This window comes from Ursus americanus, chromosome 13 (genome assembly GCF_024610735.1).
Source record: "Ursus americanus isolate L20-20 chromosome 13, mUrsAme1.1.p, whole genome shotgun sequence".
Taxonomy (NCBI): domain Eukaryota; kingdom Metazoa; phylum Chordata; class Mammalia; order Carnivora; family Ursidae; genus Ursus; species Ursus americanus.
In genome coordinates, this window is record NC_142139.1 from 36,215,189 (window position 1) to 36,235,583 (window position 20,395).

Sequence of the window (20,395 nt, forward strand, 5' to 3'; positions counted from 1 at the left end):
TGGAAATCACAGTAAAGGCTCTTGCCTATGGTTTCCTCCTCCCCCTCTGTCTCCTGACTGACTCTGGTGCTTCCCCATGTGCTCCCACCACCCCATCCCCACCAGGCCCTGGTGTTGTATGCCCCTTCTCTTGGAATCTGTGAGTGTGACAAACTATCTTTTCAACAGCAATCATGTTCTAATTTATTGGCCTCACCATATTTTAATAATAATAAAACAGCTGTGTGACCTTGGAAAAGAGACAGAACCTCTGCTTCCATTTGTTCATCAGTAAAAAGAGGATAATATTTCCTCTCCACAGTGTTCTTGTGAAGACAACTAAAATAATACACGTGACGTACTTAGTATATAGTAAGTGCTCAATAAATACTGATGTTCCAAATGAACAGATTTTTAAAAAGTAAGATTTAGAGATAACTCATTAAAGGCTACATGGCTAGGAAGATATAGAATCTAAATGTCACCCAGATTTTTCTGACTTTAAACCCCCTTCTTTTTTAACTTCACGGTACCTTCTGCAGTTAAGCACAGACCCTCCTATTGCACTCGAACATTTTTCATAGTAGTGAACACATATTGGATGATAATTCTGTACAAGTACATCACCAGGTCCTCATGTGCTCAATGAGTTGTTTGAAAGAAGGATAAGGAGAGGGAACAAAGGAGGGAAGGAAGGAGGAAGGGATACAGGGAGGGAGGGAGGGAGGGAAGAGAAAAAGGGAGGGAGGGAGGGAGGGAAGGAGGGAGGGAGGGAGGGAGGGAGGGAGGGAGGGAGGGAGGGAGGATTATTTCTATCTCAGGAATACAAATAAGAATTATTTCTCTCCTGGTACCTTTCATTCTTTCTGGGCTCCCAATCTACCTTTGAATAAAGGTAAAACAGCTTTATCCCTAATTATAAAAATCACCAACCTGGAACCACACACCCAGTTACATAAATTTCCCTTTATCAGTCTCTCTCTTTTATAGACCCAAACTTCTAATACTTTCTGCCAAATTTTCTCCTCTCATAATCTTAACAAATTTTCTCCTCTCATAATCTTAACCTTCAAGATGTTTTTAAAATACCACTCTCTGGAGCCATTCAAGGTCAGTTCTGAATTCCCCATGCCTGCAAAAGCTTCTATACACTCTGATTACTTCTTTCCTTCTCCTCCCCATCTCCTGTGTCACATGCCTGGGCTTCCCAACTTCGAGTGGCCCAGAGACATCAAGTTAACATTTCATAACCTCACATAGAACAAATATTAGCAATATAAAGCTCTGTTTGATCACTCTAGACCCAAATTAGCAAGTAGTATTCTCAAAACTACCTGTAACTTAAAGACGGTGGTTTTTTGACAAAGACGCAACCCGCAGAATGGGAGAAGATATTTGCAAATGAAACTACAGATAAAAGGCTGGTATCCAAGATCTATAAAGAACTTCTCAAGCTCAATACATGAGAAACAAATAATCAAATCAAAAAATGGGCAGAAGATATGAACAGACACTTTTCCAATGAAGACATACAAATGGCTAACAGACACATGAAAAAATGTTCAGAACCATTAGCCATCAGGGAAATTAAAATCAAAACCATATAGAGATACCACCTTACGCCAGTTAGAATGGCAAAAATTGACAAGGCAAGAAACAACAAATGTTGGAGAGCATGTGGAGAAAGGGGAACCCTCTTACACTGTTGGTAGGAATGCAAGTTGGTACAGCCACTTTGGAAAACAGTGTGGAGGTCCCTCAAAAAGTTAAAAATAGAGCTACCCTATGACCCAGCAATTGCACCACTGGGTATTTACCCCAAAGATACAGACGTAGTGAAGAGAAGGGCCATATGCACCACAATGTTCATAGCAGCATTGTCCACAATAGCTAAACTGTGGAAGGAGCTGAGATGCCCTTCAACAGATGACTGGATTAAGAAGATGTGGTCCATATATACAATGGAAGATTACTCAGCCATCAGAAAGAACAATTACCCAACATTTGCAGCAACATGGACAGGACTGGAGGAGATTATGCTAGGTGAAATAAGTCAAGCAGAGAAACACAATTATTATATGGTCTCACTCATTTATGGAACATAAGGAACAGTAGGGAGATTAGTAGGAGAAGGAAGGGAAGAATGAAGGGGGATAAACAGAAAGGGGAATGAACCACGAGAGACTATGGACTCTGGGAAACAAACTGGGGGTTTCAGAGGGAGGGGGTAGGGGATTGGGCCAGGCAGGTGATGGGTATTAAGGAGGGCACGTATTGCATGGAGCACTGGGTGTTAGACGCAAACAATGAATCATGGAACACTACATCAAAAACTAATGATGTACTGTATGGTGACTAAGATAACATAATAAAAATTTTTTTAAAAAAGGGTGATTTTTTGGTTTGGTTGGTTGGTTGGTTGGTTTTGTTTTTTTAACTTTGGGCAGAAGTTGCAAACTTAAGGGCCTCCAGGAGGAGCAGAAAAGTGTCCTGAAAATGAATGAAACTGGCCAGGTGAGGGCTGGAAGACAGAGCACATGGACTCCAAGCAGTTAGGCAGCCCTCACTGGCTGCTTCATGCTGGGAGAGCCCATCTGGTCAGAGATCACACATTTTCAGGGAAAGCTAAAAAATCTGTATTTTTAAGTGAAGAAACTCCTTATATTTAAAGTTTGCCAATTAATTCTCTTTTTTAAAACACCAAATGAAAAGAATTTTGTGTGAGTTTAAGTCTGAATATCTCTACATTAAGATTTTTTCCCTAAGGTATTTTACACATATTTTCAAATACATACAAAGACAGCACAACATTTATCCTGAGGAAGACCTACATGAAAGAAAGTTCATTTTATTGGAATGGAATGGAATGGAATGGAATGGAATGGAATGGAATGGAATGTTTAAAAAGTCATAAAATTTTACAATCTAAGGGAAGTGAATTATATTAGGTGGAGAAAAAAAGAGACTATAAATGTTGGTTTTTCACCTTCTTAAACATCTCTCATCCATTCCCTTGATGTGCCCATTGCCACCAGCCTTGTCCACGCTACCAGTATAACTTTCCTGGAATAGTGCCCTAGCCCTCCAAGTGGGAGGCAGCATGCACAGAGTAGTCTGCTTTGTTTTATTTTTTAAGGGACAATTTCAACCACATCCACCCTAGCATGATATAATTTAACTAAGTGCATGTGTCCTACTAATTTTCATCCTTTATGCTGACACTATTTAGAACTCTTAATTTGAGGAGTCTAATTGTAACAAAAAATAAAAACTCAAAAATCTAATTTTTTTCTCTCAAAATTCATGCATACATACATACATAAAATAATACAAAACGCAAAGTTTCAACCAGCCAAAATTAAACAAAAAGGCCAAAATTCATTTTCAACAATTAAAATCAATTCAGATTTAGACCTCAGAGTCACACTTAGAATGCCACAATTTCCCACAATTCATGGTGAAAGTCAAATCTTGGCAGGGCTCTGGCTAATTGCTCAAGTACTGGACCCAGGATTTGATATCTCCTTTCAATTAACAATAATGTAATTTCTAATTTTTATTCAATTTATAGCCCATAAAATCCGGGCCTGCTAATGGAAAAATAGGATTTGAAACAGGAATTTCATTATATTCTTGGTCAGGTCATGGTTCCTCTGAATATGTTTCCTCTGAATAAAACAATGTATCAAACTGGGTCAAATCCTATTAAATCTAAACTTTGCCATGTTTTTTTAGGTATGAAGCATTTACTAAATTTTAATTCATTGCTACTACACTGTTCCGTTTTCTTAAAACAATGAGAACAAAAGGCAGCAAAATTTTAATATAATTTTTACTTCTGTTTATGTTTTTAGCCTCTATCAGCCTTTGAGAAAACAAGTTTTCTTTTCTGCAGACTTTGTCTTTTAAAACTAAAAGGTTCTCGTTTTATATTATATGCATAGCTCTACTACCATTATGATTTCTTAACGTACAAAAACCAGAACTCATGAAATAGTCCAGACATTCATTCACTTTATTTTTGAAAACTAAATAAAAATGTTCAATTTTTTCTCAGTGGTATTCTACATCTTATTGGTCATTATGGACATAGCACACGTTTCCCAATAACTGCATTTTTCTGACTCCTTAACTTAAAGAATCAGCTGAAAAAAATTTAATGTTAGGGAATGTAATATAGTATACATAGGTTTTCAAATGAACACCAATTGGAGGATGTTATATAGTCTACATGATAGGATCTTTGGAAGGATGATGTCAGCAAAAATAGAGTTAGGGCCTCACAAAATTCTCTTCCCCATAAAAGCAATGATAAAAAGAGCAAAATCTTTCAGAATTAACTTTTTCAGAACTCTGGAAATTAAGCAAAGGTTTATAGCAATCTAGGGAGCATTTATTCAAGAAAAAAACACTGAATTTTGGTTAAAAAAAAAAAGAGCATGCTTTGCAGCATTTTCTCATGTCCTATTCTGATCCTCCACTCTATAGCTCTGAGACAGCTTTAAAAACCAAAGCCTGCAATGAAACGAACAACCTGCAATCACACTAAAAACCAATAGCTTGATAGCCACTCCTTTAAAGCCTCATTTCCAGAGCACTGTTATTATTTGCCCTGTCTTATAGTTCCATGGAAAACTCCACACTCGTTGTGTTTTTTGCCTGACTTTGAGCTCACTCAGTGCAAAAACTATTTCCCCAGGAGCATTTGTCAAAAACAAGGGCAATTAACTTCATGGCTGTATGAGGGAGTAGATAACAGTCAGAATAAACAAAATGAAAGGGTAGGGAACAAGATGCCCACAGGGGCATTGAAAATCTCCCAACATATTTCTGGGAATCTAGAAGCCCACATGATGCATAGGACTATGTAGATATCCAGGGATGTACACATGCTCAGGAAAGATCTGAGAAGGCCCTAAGTTCTCACAGCAGGCTGACTTTAAGACTCTGCAAAATTAAGAAGACAAAGTTATTAACTGCATAACTGAGTGTTGAAGGTTTGCCCCAATATATGCAGAGCACTCTTAAGCAAGGCAGAGAAACACTGAATCTACTAGGTGTTTAAGAAAATTTCTGTCCAAACATTAGCTGACTACTAGGTAACCAAACAGAGACTCTAATGACCATACATGGAAAAAAAAAAAAAATACAGATTTCACAGAATTAGTTCAGAAAAGATGCTAGGAAAACAAACAACAACCATGGGGAGGGAGAAGAATCTGATTTCTAGAGTTGCCACTTATATTATTTAAGATGTCCAGTTTTTGGGGTACCTGGTTGGTTCCATCAGTAGAGCATGCAACTCTTGATCTCAGGGATGTGAGTTCAAGCCCCACATTCAGTGTAGAGATTACTTAAAAATAAAATATTTTTTTTAAATGTCCAGTTTTCAAAACAATTACTAGATGTGAAAAGAAACAAGAAAACACGGCCTATCCACAAGAAAAGAAGCATTCAACAAAAAAACTGCCCTGAGGAAGACCAGACACTGGACTTACTAAACAAAGACTTTGAAGAAGTTATTCTAATTTTGTTCAAATAAATAAAGAAAACTATGACTGAAGAACAAAGTATAAGAATTATAAGCCACCAAATAATAAAAAGTAAAAAGACAGACATTACTTAAAACATACACACACAGAAATTCTGGAGTTAAGAATACAATAACTGAAATGAAATGTTTACTAATGGGACTGCAAATCTGACCAAGGAGGAAGAAAGAATCAACAAACTTGAAGATAGTTGATTGAGATTATTCAGTATGAGGAACAGGAAGAAAACGAATGAGAAAAAAAAAAAAAAAAAACAGAGCCTCAAAGACCTAGCAGACAATATCAAGTGTACCATTATATACATATTAGGAGGTCAAGAAGGAAAAAAGAAAAAGAAAGGAGAAAGATTATTTGAAAAAATAATGATTCAAAATCTCCTAAATATAATGGAAAAAAATAAGGCTACACTTACAAAAATCTCAATGAAATCCGAGCAAGATAAACTCAAAAAGAGCCATGCCTACACATATCACAACCAAATCGTTGAGAAAGAAAAAGAAAGAGAAAATCTTGAAAACAGCAAGAGCAAAGTGACTCATCACATACAAGCAATCCCCATAAGATTAAAAGCCAATTTCTCATCAGAAACCATAAAGACCAGAAGGCAGTGGGAATGACATATTAAAAGTGCTTAAAGAAAGAATATCAACCAAGAATTCTATACCCAGCAAAACTATCCTTCAAAACTAAAGGAGATATTCTAACATTTCTAGGTGAAGAAAAGTTAAAAGAATTCATTACTTGCAAACCTGTCTTACAAGAAATACTAATGAGAGTCTTCCAGGCTGAAATGAAACACCATTAGAAAGTACTCAAATCCACATGAAGAAAGAGAGAGCACTGGAAAAGGTAATTGCATAGAAAAATATAAAAGCCAGTATAATTTTTTGTTGTTTTTAACTTTTTTTCTAATATGTGATTTAAAAGATAACTGCATAAATCAACAATTATAAATATGTAAGGGGCACACAATGTATAAACATGTAATCTGGATAATGATAACAGTACAAATGAAGGGAAGGAATGAGAATTACATGGGAACAAAGTTCTGACATGCTATTGTAATTAAGCTGGTATTGATCCAAACTAGATCGTTAAAAGTGAATATTTTAATTGTAATTCTCAGGGAGATATGGAAGAAACTAACTCAAAAAACAGTAAAATAAATGACAAGAGAATTAAAATGGTACACTAGAAAATACCTATTTAACCAAGAGGCAGTAATGTAGAAATAAAGGAATAAAAAAAGGCATAAGACATTAGAAAATAGCAAAATAGCAGATGTAAATCCTACCTTCTTAGTCCATACAATGAAATGTTATTGAGCCATAAAAAGGAATGAAGTACTGATTCAGATACAACAGGGATGAATCCTGAAAACATTACGCCAAGTGAAAGAAGCCTCAAGAGGTCACCTGTTTTTATTTTATTTATGTGAAATATCCAGGATAGTCATTTTTCTATGGAGAAACCGAAAGCAGAAGTGGTGCTAAGGTCTGAAGGTTTGCGTCCTCCCCCAAAACTTACATCAAAATCCAAAACCCCAAGGTGATAGCATTAGGAAGTGGGAAATGGGACCTATAGGAGGTAACTAGGTGATAAGGGCAGAGCTTTCATGAACGGGATCAGTGCTCTCATAAAAGTGACCCCACAAAGCTAGCTTTGCCATGTAAGAATACAACAAGAAGTCAGAGATGCCTGTGAACTGAGAAGGGTCCTCACCCAACCATGCTGGCATCCTGATCTAGGACCTCCAGATGCCGAAACTGTGAGAAACAAATGTTTGTTGTTCAAAAGCCACCCAGTCTATGATATTTTGTGAAATCAGCCCTAACAGACTAAGACAAGTGGGAAGTGACTTCTAGTAGGTACACAATTTCTTTTGCGGATGATTAAGTGTTCTGGAATTAGATGGTACTGATGGTTGTACAAATTTATGAATATAATAAAAGGATGAATTTTATGATATGTGAATTATATCTCAATTTTTTTTTAAAATACTTAAGAATCAGAGACTATTTTATTAGCCCCCAGAGCACCTACCTCAGGATGCAATCAATGAGCACTGAATAACAGACAACTGAAGGACAATGCTAATGGTAGAGCATGGCCTACACCAAATCTTTAAAAAGGAGAGTTGGAAACTCGGACTTGATCAATAGTTCTGCAACCCTTTTTAGAGAGCATTCATTAATCTAAATAACACCTCTCAATTCTGTAGGCAGAAAAGCCTTTGGTGTAGAGATATCAACCATTAACCGCATTTTCATGAGTACTCATCACTTTTTTTTTCTTTTCTACATTTCCTGTCATCATACTAGGAAAAAGTGATATCCATGTAATTAACCCATCCCACACCCTGGCCTCTGATTTCATTAACTGCCTCAACTCCAATAATTTCCCAATAGCACTCCTCATGAGCCATCACCCACATATATATAGCAACACCCTGAAACTTGTTTTACCTAAAACTGCCTCATCACAAAAATATGTATTGTAAACATCTCTCTTCCTGACCATAATCTCCTAATTTTCACATTCTCTTCCTCTGCATGCTCACTTTACTTGTTTACCTACCTCAAAATATTCAAAATATTTCTATGTTTTATCCCATTCTATTAATCACTTATTTAGCCTAAAAAGATACCACTGTGGACAGAAAGTAATGAGAAGATAGGAGAGAGATAGGAAATAGAGTTTGGAAAGTCATGGAGAGATCCAGTTTCATAGGGACAATTTGGACCTGGAAAGAAGTTGGGATTTTATGCTATTGAAACACTTTATTCTATCAAAATTTTATTAAAAGCCATTTAAACAGAAAAATGACAATCTGATTTTTAATTTTAAAAGCCTACTCTGGCTCTTGTAAGAGAAGACTGTAAACAGGCAGGCAAATAAAGATGATAGTACAGAAATCTGGGTAGGACATGAAAGCTATATGTGATGATAGCAAAAATGAAGAGAAATTAATAAATTTAACATATATCTTGGAAATACAATAAACAGGATGAATTAGATGTGGAGGATGACAGAAAAGTATGCATCCTTAATTATACCTTGAGTTTTTGCTTCTTCTTGGTGAATTGGCTATATTATCATTATATAATATCCTTTTCTGTCTCTGGTAATTTTCTTTGTTTTAAAATCAACTTTACTTGGGGGGCGCCTGGGTGGCACAGCGGTTAAGCATCTGCCTTCGGCTCAGGGCGTGATCCCGGAGTTCTGGGATCGAGCCCCACATCAGGCTCCTCCGCTATGAGCCTGCTTCTTCCTCTCCCACTCCCCCTGCTTGTGTTCCCTCTCTCGCTGGCTGTCTCTATCTCTGTCGAATAAATAAATAAAAAATCTTTAAAAAAAATAAATAAAATCAACTTTACTTGATATTAATACAAAGCTCACTTGAGCTTTCCTTTGATGCCTGCATGATATTTTTTCTATCTTTTTACCTTCAATCTGCCTATATGGTTATGACTGAAGTGAACTTATAAACAGAATATAGTTGGGTCATGTTTTTTAATCCAATCTGCCAATCTGTCACTTAATTGACATACTGGACCATTTACATTTAATGTAATTATTGCTATGGCTTAAATCTATCACTTAAGTTTTTTTCTTTTTTGTTTTTCTCTGGTTTTTTCTCTCCATTTTCTTTTTTCTACTTTGCTGTGGGCTACCTGAACATTTTTTAGAACCCATTTTGAATTACCAATAATTTTTTTACTATCTCTTTGTATAACTTTTCAGTGGCTGCTCTAGCTAGCACATTATCAATCTAGCTATGTAATTATCCAGAGATATTATCTAGATATTACATTAATTTTATATGTATATTTTTATATACATAATATTTATAATATACAAAATCACAATCTACAGGTATAATATTACTGTTTGTCTGAAGTATAGATACCTGAACTTCCATTATGTCCTTTTACCACTCTCCACTTAGAATGTAAGTGTCCTATATAATTCTTCTACATTCATTTAGAACCACATGGGTGTTATAATTTTTGTTTCAACCATCATACATAATTTAGAAAATTTAAGAGAAGGGAAGCCTATTTTATTTACCCATATTTTAACTTAGTGTATTCTCACTTCCCGATTTTCTAAGGTCCCTTCTTTTATCATATCATTTCTATTTAGCGAACTTCCATTTTAGCATAGTTCTGCTAGTGACAAATTCTCTTAGTCTTCCTTCATCTGAGAATGTCTTGATTTCCCCTTCATTCCTGAAAAATATTTGTGTGAAGTACAGAATTCTGGGTTAGGGGCGCCTGGGTGGCTCAGTAGGTTAAACATCCAACTCTTGATTTTGGCTCAGCTCGTGATCTCAGAGTTGTGAGATCAAGCCCGAGTAGGGCTCTATGCTAGGCATGGAGCCTGCTTAAGATTCTCTCTCTCCCTCTCCCTCTGCTCCTCCCCTCTCCCCACCCTGTCCTCTCTCTCTCTCTCTCTCTCTCTCTCTCCCCCTCTCAGCATCTGAAAATATTGTGCCACTTCCTTTTGGAATCCATTGGTAATAAACCCACAAATGTCTGAAATTTTTCTCTGGTGCTTTAAAATTTTTTCTTTTTAGTATTCAGAATTTTAAATATGATGTAACTTGTCAAGGATTTATTTAGGTTTATCTTGTTTGGAATTCATTTAGCTTCTCGAATCTGTAGATTTGTATCTCTTGCCAAATTTGGGAAGTCTTCAGCCATTATGTCTTTGAATATTTTTCAACTCCACCCTCTCTCTCCTTTTCTTCTGGGACTCTGATGACAGAGATCTTTTCTTCTAGTCACATAGGTCCCTAAGGCTCCAGTCCTTTTTTTATTTTATTTTATTTTCCGGTCCTTTTTTAATAGTGTACTTTCTGTACCAGTCCAATGCCAAGAAGAATCCTCTTGGTTAGAAATTCCCCCCATGGCAGGGGGAGGGGGGAGAGGAAGAACCTAGTATCCTCTGCCACCAAGGACCCCTACAGCCCTAGCCACAGTTACTACTGAAGACACCTACTTGACTACCAAGGACCCTTTCAGTTTGGGACATCTGTCAATCCCAGCTGATAGAGCTATATGGAGACAACAGCACTGAACCCCCACAACAGATCCAGAGACTCTGCACTCTACTGGCCTGCTTGTAGCAGCTCACAGATGAAAGTCATTCCCCACCAAAGTCAGTTCAAAAAGGCTGGAAGACATGACTGTTCCCTCAAATAACCAGATATTAACACAAGGCCATTAGAAATATGGAAAAGCAAGGAAATATCATATCACCAAAGGGACACGATAATTTTCCAGAAACTTACCCAAGGAAATGGAGATCTAAAAGTTTCTTGAAAAAGAATTCAAAATAATTATTATAAGGAACTTAGTTAAGATTCTGGGAATATAATGCATGAACAAAATGAGGAGTTCAATGAAGAAATTTTTTAAAAAATCATAAAATAGAACCAAACAGAAATTATGAAGCTGAAAAATAAAATGAAAAATGTGATACAGAATGCCTTAGTTTGTTCAGACAACTATAACAAAACATTACAGACTGGATATCTTATTGATAACAGAAATTTATTTCTCCTATATCAGGAAGCTGAAAGTCCAGGATTAGAGTGTCAGCATGGTTGGTTCTAGAGAAGGCCTTCTTCCTGGTTGCAGACTACTGACTTCTTGCTGTGTCCTCAAATGGTGGAAGGGGCAAGCTAATTCTCTGGATCCTCTTTTATAAGGGTATTGATTCCATTCCATGATGGTTATACCCTCATGATCTAATAACCTTTTTAAGATCCCACCTCATAATATCATCACACTGGGCACTAGGATCTCAACATATGAATGGGGGTAGGTGACAAACATTCAGACCATAGCAGAGAGCTTCAAAAGCAACTTGATCAAGCAGGAGAAAGAAGAAAACAAAGGGAATAAGCTCCTTGACATTGGTCTTGGCAATGATTTCTTAAATATGACACCAAAAACACAGGCAACAAAAGCAAAAATAAACTGGGACTACATCAAACTAAAAAGCTTCTGAACAAAGAGGAAACAATTAGAAGAGTGAAAAGGCAAGCGACAGAATGAGAGAAAATATTTGCAAACCATACATTTGATAAGGGGTTAAAATCCAAAATATGTAAAGAACTCATACAATTCGATTGCAAAATAAATAAATAAATAAATAAATAAATAAATAAATAAATAAATAACCAGCCCAATAAAAAAATGGACAAAGGACCTAAAAAGACATTTTTACCAAAGAAAATACAGAAATGGTCAAAAGTATATTTGAAAAGATGCTCAATATCACTAATAACCAGGAAAATACAAATCAAAACCACAAGAAAGACCACCTAATACCTATTAGAACAGCTATTATCAGACAACAGGTAAATGCTGGTGAGGATGTGGAGAAAAGAGAACCATTGTCACACGGTTAATGGGAATGTAAAGTTGTACAGCCTTTATAGAAAACAGCATGGAGGCTCCTCAAAAAATTAAAAATGAAAGCAGGATCCCAAGGAGATATTTCTACCTCCATGTCCACTGCAACATTATTCATAATAGTCAATGTATGAAAACAAACTAAGTACCCATGCATGAATGAATGGATAAAAAATTCATGGCATACACACATAGACACAAGAATGTTATTCATCCTCAAAAAAGAAGGAAATCCTGCAATTCACAACAACATGGATCAATTTGGAGGGCATTATGCTAAGTAAAATAAGCCAGACACAGAAAAATAAATATTTCATGATATCACTTTTATGAGGAATTTTTAAAAGTCAAACTTAGAAGAACAGAAAACTGAATGGTAGTTGCCAGGGTCTGGGAGCAGGAGGGACAAGGAGATGCTGGTCAAAGGGTACAAACTTTCAGTTATAAGTGGAATAAGTTCTAGAGATCTAACATACATATGGTTAATAATAATGTGTTCTATACTTGAAATTGACTAAGAAAATACATCTTACTTGTTCTCATCACACACGCAAAAAAAGGTAACAATGTGAGATGATAAATATGTTAATTAGCTTACTGTGGTAATCATTACCCAAGGTACTTATATCAAAACACCAAACCACTTGTAGAAATATATTCTATTTCTAATTGTCAATCTTATCTCAATAAAACCAGAAAAAATAAGGTTTTGTTTTTTTCTGTTGTTCAGACGGGGCCATTTCTCTTTTTCTATCTTCCAGTTCATCGATTCTTTCCCCTGTCCCATCCATTCTGCTGTTGAATCCATACACTGAACTTTTTATTTTGGTTACTGTATATTTCAGTTCTAAATTTCCCTTTGATTCTCCTTTATATCTTATATTTCTTTGCTGAGACCTTTCAGTTTTTTACTGAGGCTTTCTACATTTTCATTGGTTTCAAGAATGTAATTGCTTGCTTTAGCATTTTTATCATAGCTACTTTAAAAACTTTGTCAGGTATTCTAACATGTCTGTCATCTTGGCATTGACATCTATTATCTTTTTCATTCAGTTTGAGAACTTCCTAGTTCTTGGTATGATGAGTGATTTTTGAATTAAGAACCTAAACATTTTTCTGTTGTGTTATAAAACTGTATGTTATGAAGCCTTCTGTTTTAGCTGCCTTTTTTCTCTAAAACTTCTCAGGAAGGTTAGGGGAAAGTTGGCACTGCTTCATTTCTGTTAGGTGGAGGAAGAAGTCTAAGTTTCCACTTAGCTTCAGCTGACACCTGCAATGGCAGGGGGAGGATCTCTTCATTACCACGTGGAGCTCCAGCTCCCCATGTGGTCTCCACTGACACCACAGGGACTTGTTACAATTCTGACAGGATAAAAGTCCCTACTTCTCTGATACCACTCTGGTGGGATTGATGGGCCACCTTGTTATAGCCTTGTGAAGATGAAACTCTAGGCTCCCCACCTTTGGGGCATGCATGCAATGGAGCCACGGTTTTTGGACAGTGTTTGACTGGAATAGAGAGCAGTTAATGTCTAAAAGTTTTCTGATTTCCCAGACTGCCCCTTTCGTGGACTTTTGGATAGAAAGATACTGCTTCTATGGACTCTGTCTGCATTCACTGGCATTTCTAGGTTACTGGCTTTTCAGATCCAATTCTCAATTCCCAAGTTCCCCAGCAGGTCTGCCTTTTTCTTTCCATCTTCAAGTGGCTTTTAATGTTTATTTTATATATAAGGTACAAGATTTGCAGCTGTACTTAGCAGAAGGAACAGGGAAAAGTACATCCAGTAGTGGAAGTTCTTTAACTTTATTTTAAATATTAGAGTTACAGTTCTATAATATCTTTGGGAATGTCACTTTACACATTATTTTTTTTCTTTTTTTTTAAGATTTCATTTATTTATTTGAGAGAGCAGAGGGAAAGAGCAAACGGAGTGGGAAAAGCAGGCTCTCTGCTGAGCAGGGAGCCCGACATGGGGCTCAATCCCAGGACCCCGGGATCATGACCCAAGCAGAAGACAAATGCTTAACCAACTAAGCCACGCAAGCGCCTTCTCTTTTTTTTTTTTTTTTTTCTTATATTAGTCTGTGTAGGACTTAACCACAGTCCTTTCATATTGTTCCTGTTTAAGCACAATAAGTCTTTCTGAGCTCCTGGGGGTGGCGGGGGGGGTGCTTTAGGGGAGTAGGATGAACCAGGATACTTTTCTTAGTTCCAGGATACTTTTCTTAGTTCCATGGTTTCAGGGCTCACAGTTCTATCATTAGTGACCAATAATTCAAAATATGCCCACAGTTCTTTCTGAAATCTGCTTTCCTTTCTCCCTTCCCACTCTCATCTGAGTCGTCTTCTTTTCTTTCCCTTTGTCCTTAGTGTCAATTTGATTCTACCTCCTGCAGTTTCTCCTCAATACAACATTTTGTCCTGGAAAGGAACTTCAGCAGGTTTCAAGAGTTCATAGGGCCTAGACTGACAGCAATGTCAAGTTTTTGTATGTCTCCCTGCATTCATACACACATTGGGACATACAAAGCCCTCTCCAAGTTCGGGCTGGTTTTCCCAGATTGGCTGAGTTTCATACCACTCTTGAGTGGAGCCCCTTTCTTTTGAGGGTGAGCATTCATTATTGACTTCAAAATTTCCTGGCTCTCAGCTTCCTTCTACAGTTTCAACGATAGCAGTGTTTCGCTATTTTGATTTTTAGGGATATCTGATCACCCAGTTTTGTTGCATATGTTGCCTGTGGGATTTTGGTCTTATTATCCTAGTTTCTACAACTGTTTTGTGAGAACATTCATGTAGATTCAAAAACTGTGCCACCATTGCCACCTGGCCTTCCTTCAAAATTCTCCATTAAAAGATGTATAAACTCCCTCCTCTATAACATAATGTTTCCAAGTTTCATTTGCCTTCACAATTCTATCCTATTGAATTTATCTTGTAAATCACCAATTACATTCTTGCAGTTAAACCTACTTTCCTGTTTTTTCTCTGACCATTCCAAATAATTTATTTTTCAGCCAAATAGTAGCAATCGATTCCTTGAGTATACATCAGGGCCTTTGCACTTGCTAGTATTTCTAGCTGGATGCACTTTCCTTTCCCCTTCCCACGTTCCTTCACTCAGATTTCAACATTCATCAATCCCTCAAAACTGGGTTGCATCTCATATACATTTCTTACGATGTACTCAAGCTTATAATAGCTCTTAGAATGGTGTGTCATAATTGTCCACTTATCTCTCAACCCTCACCATAAATAATGTCTTTAAGCGTAGGTACTATGTTTCACTCATCTTCACAACCTTAGTCATAGTGTAATCCCTGGTACATTTCTTCAATATGGAATGAATTAATGAAAGAAAGAGTCCTTTTTAAGAACCTAGTCTTTTCAACAGAAATATGTTTGCAAATAATCTTATTTTTCTTAAGAGATGTATTTAATTGAACATAAAGGTAACCATCTATACTGTGACAAATTTAAAGAAGTACCAAGAAGTAAAATTAAAAGCACCTGTGCTATAATAATCCCAATATTCAATGATAACTGCTGTTAAATTTTTTAATTTATATCCTTCCAGTTTTTTTCTGTGTGTTTATATGTATGTAATGAGAATAATCTTGAAAATATCAAAAATATATATTTTTCATCTCACTTTTAAAGCTTTATACATGAGGCAACTTAAAATGAAAGTGTTTTAAATGTGAAGCAACATGATGTAGTAAAAAATGTACAGGCTCTAAAGCCAGAGTGCCTTAATTCAAACCCTGACTCAATTCGATAGTAAAATGGTCATAATGATAGTATCCCTCTCATGGAATTGCAATGAGGGCTAAATGAATTCATTTCTGTGAAGTATTTAAAATAGTCCCCTGCATATAAGTGCTATAAAGGCACTTGTAAAAGAAATAAAGTAAATAATCATAATTCTCTGCATGCTTCTCATCATAAACATCTTGAAAAATAACATTATGCAGAGAAATTCTCAGCCAGATTGGAAAGGAAAATAAAAGAAAAAGAAAATACTTCTGCTTCTGAAAGAAAGAGGAAGTCATGAAAGGAATAGAGCAAGGAGGTCAAATTCCAAACCTCCATGGGATATGGGAAATGAACTGCAGAGACACTCAAATAAATATCAAATAGTAGTAACATCAAAGCTACTGCCCACTCTTCAGGTATTGTCTAGGGGAGGCTGCAAACTCTCTCAGAAGTCCTGCCTTCGGCCTAGGACCACATCCAATATGGTGCAACAGAAGTAATGCAGCACTATCAGAGGGAAGTGGACAGACAAATCTTTTCTATGTTGCATGTGGCATGAAGGAAATGCAGATATTTTTTAACCCTCCTACCCAAGGGGGAAGACTGGTGCCACAGAAAAGACCTGGAATCAGGAAACAGATATTTTCAAGGGCCAAGACTTCAAAGCAGAGGCAAGGACGGTTTATGACCAACAGTAGCAGACAGCATCACAGGCCAGTGACCAGGTAGGACCAAGTACCTCAGCAACAGGCTCATGAGAAAAAAACCCAATGCCAAAAACAAGTAGAATAAGATCTCTCAACAACAGCGTGAAACTGACCTAGAGGACCACCCAGAGACCCCTGCAAACATACTCAAGCCTTCTCCTTTTACCAAAAAGTCTTATCTATGGAGATATACATGGAGGCCAGATATATTGAGAAGAAGAAGGGGAAAGGGCAAGAACTGTGATAGGGTGAAGATTTTCCCAAATAAGACACACTAAATTACCAACTCTTCCACATAATTTTTTTAAAATTCTGGGATCATATTTTGCATCTAATATGTACCCTTAAGAACATGTGGGAAAAAACTTTTTTCCTTAACATTCTTCCAAAATGTATTTTATAACCAATGAAAACTCATAGAGTGAGCATAATTTATTTTACTAATCCTCTATAATTGGACATTTACGTTGTGTGCAAATTTTCACTGTCATAATTAGTAATGTGATGATTATTGTATTTCCTTATAATAGATTTTTCTTTGTAAAATTCCTAAACTGAGGCAATACACAGTTTGTAGCTTTTGGGCTTTTTAGATTTTATTTAGTATTTTAGAGACAGAGAGCACATGCAGGAGGGGCAGAGGGAGAAGGAGAGAGAATCTCAAGTGGACTCCACGCTGAGCATGGGGCTGACATGGTGCTTGATCTCATGACCCCAAGATCAGGACCTGAGCTGAAACCAAGAGTCAAGACGCCCAATCGACTGCACCACCCAGGCTCCCCCACAGTTTATAGCTTTTAACACTTATTATCAAGTTGCCCTCTAGATAAAGTTCAAACTCCTTAGTAAAAACAATCTATTATAATTTGGTTTCTGTTTCCTTGTACAGCTTAAATTCTCTTTATCCCCATCTACCCCAAACCATACACTTCAGCTAGCCTCTATACTCTATTACCATTAGGACCTTGTACATGGTCTTTCTTCTTGCTGGAACGCTTCCCCTCATTCTTTCAACTTCTCTTTCACCTGGCTGAATTCTCCTCTTTGCTTAGGTATTAACTTAAACCTCATCTCCTCCCTCTCTCTCAACACTTGCTTGTACCTCACACACAACTATATTGAGTCCTTTCCAAATGACAATTTGATCTCCTTAGGAAATTAATAAATCTTCCCAACTGAGTAAATAGTCTTATTCTCGGAGTAGTAATATATCAATAAAGACAGAATTAGATCAGTACATACTAAGTCCCAGGAACTCTGCTAGCCACTATGAGTATAAGCATAAGAAAGACATGGCCCAATGAATACAAATGCCCAATAAACAGCTCATTAAAATTCAACCTAATCAGAGGTCAAGTAAATAGCAATTACAACACAATACCATTTTTCTCCTATAAATCCTGCCAATTTTTTAAAATGATATCTTGTGATGATAAAAATGTAGGAAAATAAGTACCCTCATTCCTAGCTGGAGAGAATGGAAATTGTTACAGCTTTATAGAGGGTAATTATTAAAAAATCTACTGAAATAATTTCAGTGTATAAATTGAACCAGAAAACAGACTTAAATGTATGACGATTTCCAAGGAGGTTTAACAGAATTTACTATATATGTATATAGTAAAAGACTGAAACCCAAAATGTTAACATGGCATGAGGTTGGGGTGAAGGAGATTATTTTTAACTTTGAGTACTATCATATGTTCTAAGTTTCCTACAATAAACATAAAGAGAATTTTATCAAGAGGAAATATGTCTTTACAAAAACCATACTCTTGGAGCACCTGGGTGGCTCAGTTGGTTAAGCATCTGCCTTCGGCTCAGGTCATGATCCCAGAGTCCTGGGATCAAGCCCTGCATTGGGCTTCCTGCTCAGTGGGGAGTCTGCTTGTCCTCTCCCTTTGCTCCTCCCTCTGCCCACTTGGGCTCTCTCTCTCAGTCTCACTCACTCTCTCAAATAAATAAAATCTTAAAAAAAAATACTCTCTTACCTTTTGTCAGCCTTTTTCAAGTTAAGGAAACCATTTTTCTGGAAAACCTCTCAGTAAAAAGGTAATCAAGGCTCTAAGCCTCCAAGCTAAGAGATTCGATAGTGATATTTGGAACTCAACTAGGATGAAACCACACCTTATATTCAAGTCTGAAATAGTCATTAACACCTCTCATATTATTAGTTTATTCATTACTTGACATTTAACTATGTATAACTAATCATCCAGATTACTGATAGAAATGTTACTCTAGACATGTGTCAAAAATAGTTTCTAGGATGTCACATCATCAATAGTTCTTGTTTCAGAAAAATGCTGTATATCGGTACCTTTTATTTCTTGACAGAAAACAAAGACTTTATGGGAAGGAAGAACCCCTCTGTCATGGCTTATTTAATTTCCTTTCATACTAAAGCTTATGAGTATTTTTCAAAGATTAAATAAGTTATGTTTCCCAGTTTATCTTTGTTCTCGTTTTTTGGCCTCCTCAGAGAATTTTAATAGAAATTATTCTGCAGATAATTTCAGTCGTAAAGAGAGATTTTTTTCATATACCTTTATTTTGACCAAATCTCTTGAGTGATGTTGTGTGAGGAGGCCCTCTTAAATGTTTTTGAATTCATTATGTGAAATGAAACCATCTGTAACCTTTTCAAAGCAAAAACTCAAAGCGCACAGTCGTTGATAATGAAAGCAAGAAAATTAAGCACGAAAACATAATGGTCAACATTATCTGAGACAACCCTAACCTAGGAAGTTTCATACGCCTAGTCAGTCTCTCCCCGCTTCCATTAAGAGGATCTGTCAAGCAAAGGCAATCAGACACGAATGGCACTAATAGCAAACTGCTAGAAATTGGACCAGATTCTCAAAAGCTTTCATGATTATTCACCAAATAGCCAGAGACTAAAAACACAAGACATGATCAATCTGGGACAAGAAAAACCCAAGAAGTTATAATCAGCAACTGGAGCCATCTGGGAAGGCTCTCCCTTCTTTTAGGTCACAGTTTGGCAACTTCATTAGCATTAAGCTTTAGGTTATCATTTTAAATGATGGGGAACAAGACAAAATAAAGGACAGCTGGAGACAGAGATTCCACTGTCATTACGTGCTGTTGCATGTTGAGATTAAGACATGATGGGGCATTTACAAACTGGAATTAAAGGTGACTTGCTATATAAACTTTGTAACCAATCCCATTTTCAGACCTGCCAGCTGAAGATAAGAGCCCCCAACCCCCAAAATATATAACTTTCTGAAGATTTATGAAAAGTATCACCCCACAGCAATGACAATTTGTTTTTCCTACAGAGCTTTCTGGTTTTCATGGTCTTTGTCTAGAAAACGTCAGCAATTTGAAGTAGTAATACAAAGTTTTCTCCTTGAATCTCTCCAGAGTTTGCTACTCAAAGTTTAGTCCCTGCACCAGCAGTAATGAGATCACCTGGAAGCTTGTTAGAAATGCAGATTCTCAGGTTTACCCCAAACCTACTAAAGAAGAATATGCATTATAACAACATCCCCAAATGTTTCATATGCACATTAAATTTTTGCATCTATCAGCATCATCTAGAGTATTTATTAAAACATAATGCCTGGGTCTCACCCTGAGTTTTTGATTCACTAGGTCTGGAGTGAAAAAAAAGAATTCACATTTCTAACAAGTTCTCAGTGATGTTCATGCTGATGGTCTGGAAACCACACTTTGAGAACCAATGCTCTGAACTAAAGTATGCTTTGTGTTGCCCCTAGTTTGGTAATAGATTATCCTTATGTCAAGCAAAATAATGAGTGGCAAGGATCTAAGTTTAAACATATTCCACTGAATAGCTACTAATGTGACTGATAAAAATATTTGACCTGATGTCCACACAAAACCTACACATGCTGTTTATGGCAGATTTATTCATAGTTGTCAAAACTGAGAAGTAACCGAGACGCTCCTCAGCTGGTGAATGGATAAATACACCGTGGTCCA